The sequence below is a fragment of the Apteryx rowi genome, unplaced genomic scaffold (assembly GCF_003343035.1).
Source record: "Apteryx rowi isolate R43461 unplaced genomic scaffold, aptRow1 scaffold_6, whole genome shotgun sequence".
Lineage (NCBI taxonomy): Eukaryota > Metazoa > Chordata > Aves > Apterygiformes > Apterygidae > Apteryx > Apteryx rowi.
The window spans coordinates 8,605,169-8,611,168 of NW_020450871.1; positions in this window are offsets into that span (position 1 = coordinate 8,605,169).

Here is a 6,000-nt window from a genome sequence, read left to right on the forward strand (position 1 = left end):
TAGCACAGACCATAGGCAAAGAGCATCCTCAAGGTATGCAAAGCAGGTTTCTTCTTGTGAAAATTTTATTCCTTTACTACCTTGTGGCATTTTGCCATTAATCTCAAGTGATCAGAAAATAATTTTTGGCTTATTTTAAAGCTGAAGTAAATGATTCTAATGTTGGAGGGTATTTTTCTATTAAAATGAAGAAAGAATAGAAGAATGACAGAAGATCTTGCGAGTGCTAAATGCATATTATTGACTTGGTACCACAACAAACAGAAATGTTTTTGTCCACTTATGTTGGCCACAAAGTGAGGAACATCTGCATGCTGTATACATGCACACTTTACTCTTTGTTTCCTGGCATGCCTCCAGTTAATATTTAATATGTCCATATTGAGTATTTTTATTTCCTTTTGATAGCAAGTGTTCTGCTAGTAAAAATACAGTTAATGGATAGAAGAGATTTGCTTCTGAATATTTGGGATAATGTAGCTTTTCACTTATTATGAAGCAATATTATTTTATAGACTCATTATCTCAGGCTTTCTTTTATGTCCTTTCAGTTTGTGTGCATAGATTTCCAGAGCACAACAGCACACAAGCTCTCTAACAAATGCATGGAAATCATTACCACATGAAAATATCTGGAATAATCTTCCTTTTTTATTTAAAGATTTATACTTTATATAGTGTTTCAAGGGTTTGTTTGAAGGCATTTGCAACTGCTGCAGAGACAAAACTGAAATGTATTAAATATGCAGGAATGTATTAATGTAACATTAAGTTTGAATGAGTAGAGTCATAATGTCAGAAAGATGTCAAGAAAAACGTTAGATTTCAAGAACAAGCAGCAGTCTGTAATACATTTAGCAACAAACAAAAATGCAGTACAATTCCGCATCCAATAATAGCAATGTTTGATGCAGTCTAAGACATTTAAATAAAACCTATATAATAAAAATTGAACTGAATTAGATGGAATGGAAAGACATCTCTAAATTCCCTGAACTGTTCTGAAAGTACTCCAACACAACTTCAGTGAGTGTGAAACTTTGTTTAAAGTCTTTTCTTACCACAACATCTCTCCAAAAATTGTTCACCACTGTTACTCTCAGGGATAGCAGTGGGGTGAAAAGGTGACTTACGCTTCAGTAAGTGAGGGCACAAACCAAACCAGTGGAACTGGAGATGTCAACATACCTGATATGCTTTGGGGGACACTAGAGATTTACCTCGAATATCTCCAAATCTACAGTAGGTGGATGTCTCCTGAGATTTGAACTACACAGTTATGTCAGGAGTGGAAAGAAATTCATAACCTGTTGAGCTAGAGAAGTCTCCAGCCAACTTTCTAGTCATTTAAAATAAGCAGTTCATTAGCTGCCATTGCCATTCTGAAATCCAGGCTTAGGAGACCTATACTGACAATCATTAGATATGAATTCCCCAGTAAGGGAATTCTTCTGAACTTCTCTTCTCAAAACAGCAGTTATCACCTAGCAAAGAAATAATCAGCTCTTTCCCCTCTGCCCTGCCTAGCAGGACAGTGGTGGATGATGAGACAAAGAGGAGCTACCCATGCCCCACCTGAAGGAAGCATCCTGCTCCCGTAGCAGACTGCTTGCAGAAAGCACAGAACTGAAAGTCAGCTTTACTGCACTGATCCAACGAGAGACTCTGCTGGTCTCTTCCACATGGAGAATGCAGTGCTGTGTTACAGTGTTACTGGATCTTACTGCCACCAAAGGTTATTTAAACCTGCAAGCGGCGTACACTCCTTAAATAAAAAGAAGCAGGGTTATCAATCAGACACAACAAACATTTTGATAGCCTCAGGCTTTTAGGTAGTTTCATAGAGTGTCAGGTAAATAGGAGGGGAAAAAAAGTTTTTTTAAAGTAATATATTAGGTCCTCAGAAATAATTTCCCATCTCAGCAGCCCTAGACATTCAGAACAAGAAACAGAAGAGCCCAGTGTCTTTCCTGACAAATGGTCTGTTATTCTTCTGTATATCTTTACTTGACATCAGCAAAATCAGTTCCATTAACACAGGGTTACTCTTTAGTTATTTTCTGTCTTGATTAACTCTATTTATGTAATTTATTTTGGTCCTCTGATTCCCATTAGTGGGATCAATGTTAATTTAAATCAGAATGTTGTGCATTTTCTCTTGCTTCATTTATGCAGATCAGGTGCAACTGCATTTCCCCTTATTTTAACTCTGAAAAATTAACCACAGTCAGGATTACCATGATCAAGTAAAAAGTGGCTGCAACCGTTTTTTCCTCTCTGCTTTGGCAGGGACCAAGCGGTTAGCACACAGCTAAACTTTTAAAGAACTTCATGCAATGGACGCAGGAGCAAATACGGAATAAAAGAGGTCATGCCTTGAGATAGCACTTTCCTCCTCAAAGAAAACACTAAGCACTGCTGCAAGCATCCTGAGAACAGGGATGGAGGACTTGACCTCCTGGTGAGGGTCTCCAGCTGGAGTCAAGCTGGTAGCTGGGTATGGAAGAGGGCACAACCTGAGATGAAAAAACTGTGGATTGCAGACAAGTAGTAATTTAGATAGGAAGGCAGAAAACGTACTCACAAACAAAAGAGTAGGAAATTAAATCATCTGTGCAACATGGTGGAGTCAGGGGTGAAAAAAGCAAGTGTTAATTCAAAAGGCTGAGAGTAAGACTGGAATAACAGCAGGGTTCAGAACAGGATCCCCAACAGACTTATGGGCATTACACTGAGTAGATGTGGGCCTTAGGGTCTTGTATGTTTGGGCAATCAAAGCTGATTCCTAGGAACATACAGCACCTGATGGGTCATTAGTAGGTGGTCTGTTCTAGTGGTCATAATGCTGGGTACATAGTAATGTAAGCAGTGAGTAAAAACTCCAATTAAATCTGATAAAGGCTCAAAGCCTGAAAGCTGAACATCTCTACCAGCCACTGCAGGTAGTGGCTTGGGTGTAAGATGTTTCTGACTGGTTTGGGGAGTGACTTACAGCCAAGGACTGTGCTTTAAAGGAGTCCATAATATTTGTATAGTTACTGGTTAAATAGTGTGCTGCTTGAAAGTCAGATCTATGGAGAAATGGTAGCTTGGGAGTGAATATAACTGTCAGCTAGTACACAGAAAGGCTTTCATACCTGTATACTATAAAGTGTGATTTTGCCAACAGGCCAGGTTAACAGTTAGATGCTGAGGCAGAGCACTACTAATAGCAACTCTGCACATGAGAAAATACATTTATCTAGAATTCAGTGGGTCAGTGTCCTGTTCACTCAAAGGGTCACTGACATCTGGTTAGATGTCTGCACTTTAGTTGCATTTGGAATCACAAGTCGCCTGGGATTAGTAAATGACCCAGAGCGAGAGTTATACAGAGCTAACTCAAGTGCAGCAAGTCTTTTAATTCATTTTTATAGCAGCTTTTACAGTGAAGTTGAGAGAAAGATGTAAAATACGAAGCACAGTCTGTTCATATCAGAATTCAACATCATTATCATAAAATAAATTGGTAAGTTCATTTTTTTTCCCTGAGGAAAGCTAGGCTGTCTTGTTCAACTACTCTATGAGCTACAACTGCTTAGACCTCAACAGACTAATGCTATTGACACAGTCCTCCAGAAACATGGACACGGGGTGCATTTTACCATAGGACAATATGTTATAACCTTTCACCTCCCAGTGACTACTCTGCACAAAGCCATCTGCAAATTTCACCCTGGCTTGGTGTTCAGAGATCACTCAAGTCAAAACGAAGTGTCTGGAAAACCCCAAGGCTGCAGTAACAGCATGGCTACTAGTGGAAGGACTGACAAGTGAAACAACACAGCTGCACCAAGTTGGACACCACCAGCTAGTATAACCCACAATTATTTCTGTCCAAAGCCACATAAGTCTGTTATAGCTCCCAGCCAGAAAGACTCATGCTCTCAGCCTTTGGCACTCTTATCACTCACAATGGAAGCTGTCACTCTCATACAACAACTGAACTACGCCAAAACAAATTAGCTTCAGGCTGTAGCAAACACTAAGTTCATTCTCAAGTTCACTAGAAAGTATGGGTTAGCCTCTGTAGCACACATGCAGAAAGACACCTAACTGTCACTGAAGTAAAATTTCCCTCAGAATCTACAAGGAGACCATGCACCACCCACTCAGTGGCTAAGGCACACACCCTTACCAGCAGTGGCTGTAGCAAGCCCACCAAGGAGCTAACTTTACCTTCCCTTTTTTATTCTCCTGCACACAGGTTAAGTACCACCCACAGTGGGGTTTAAATCCAGCCCATGCACACCAGAGGAAAGACAGAAGAACACCGGTCTGACCAGAGATGTGCATGTGCAGGTGTCATACTTTCTCCAGCAGGTACATCTGTGAACAGGTGAGGCTGTAAGCTTAGACCAAGGCTTTCAGACAAAAACTAGTTAATCCAATCTAGAAAGATCTTCTTTCTAACTCATTTTAAATTCACTGCCTGAGAGAATTGCTGGATGTAACAAATGAGTGAGTTACACCACCCAGGAATTTCAGATTCCAATGAAGTCTTTTCAGAGAAGAGACACAGACCGAGGGGGAATGTGTTTCATCTTCCAAGCTATTTGGAACGCATAATGAAATGCAATACAGCAACTGCAATCTACTCGAAACAACTGTTCTGCAACATCTTCCCAGATGAGTGCTGGTGAATGCCACAGTGCTCCCAGAATCAGCCAGGCTAGGGCTGCAGCCCTCGACAAACTGCACTGGCCACGACACGGGACACTGAGCTCAGCTCTCATCTCTCACATCATCACGGACTTGGAGAGTCAAGCTAGCTGCTTACAGCACAGCATTGACAGTTTGGACTAAGTCTTGCTCTTAGTCGCTTGTTTATATTCTGTCCAGGAAAAGGATCTTTGAACGTTACTGTAATACAAGCAACTAATAACATTATTGTTATAATCATTGGTATTATTAATTTGTGCAGTTACTGTAATTAATGATCACTGTAGCCTGATGCTGAGTGCTTTTGAAAACTCCTGTTTCACAGTGGATCGCAGTGATATGCGTCTTGCCAGTTTTTCACTACTACAGAAAATGTACTTCACAGCTTAGCAGCTCATTGCTTAGTCTCTTCTCTTACCTTTTCTTGGCAACTTCAACCGTGCCTATGATTTCAACTGCTAGATCTAACCTGGTCTTTCACAAATGCTGTAGCTATAAATCAAATATTCTCAACCACGTATCACTTCACTGAATTCCTGGACATTTCTTGCATCAGATTTACACTATCTTTCCTCACCTCCAGACTCCCAAATAAGCTCCCATCACTTTGTACCTCAGGACCCTTACTTTTCTTCTTTTTCCTCATAAGAAGTTTGTGGATTTTCTTCATTTCAGGGCAGGTGAAGGGAAAAAGAAGGGAAAAGGGCAAAAGGGACTGTTTATTTTTTCCCCTTTACGTGATATTTATCACACAGAAAACTCTCTGTGAGAAAAAGTCAGTTGTCTGAATAGATTATGACAAACACAAAGATCTCTCTGTGAACTTGCTTTGTCCACAGGAAGACAATGCAAGACAAAGCAACAGAACTCTTCCTCAATCTGAACCCCAGTCCCACTGACCTTGTTCTTTCTTCTGTCTCTTCTTCCTAGGTTCAACATGCTCTGCGATACACTCATCCACACCTCCAAGTCCTCTCCATGATGGGCGTTTCTCACATATCCATCCCCATAATCCTCAGTGGCTAAGTGTAATGTGCCACTTCACCTTCGCCATCCTCCACTCACACTGGCTGTGTGTGCATACCCCTCCTGCAACCCAGTCACACCAACAATCCAGGCCTTGCTCTTCCCATTGCTGGTACATTATCACCAGTTTTCCAATGCTCTCTCCTTTAAGTTTGCCTTCCAAAACTGTTGTGCACTTTGGGGAGGAGGGATGAGTAAGAAGCACATCTCAACCTTCAATTATAAACCATGGCTATGATATAGCTGTACAACAATTTCTATCAATATCAAGTA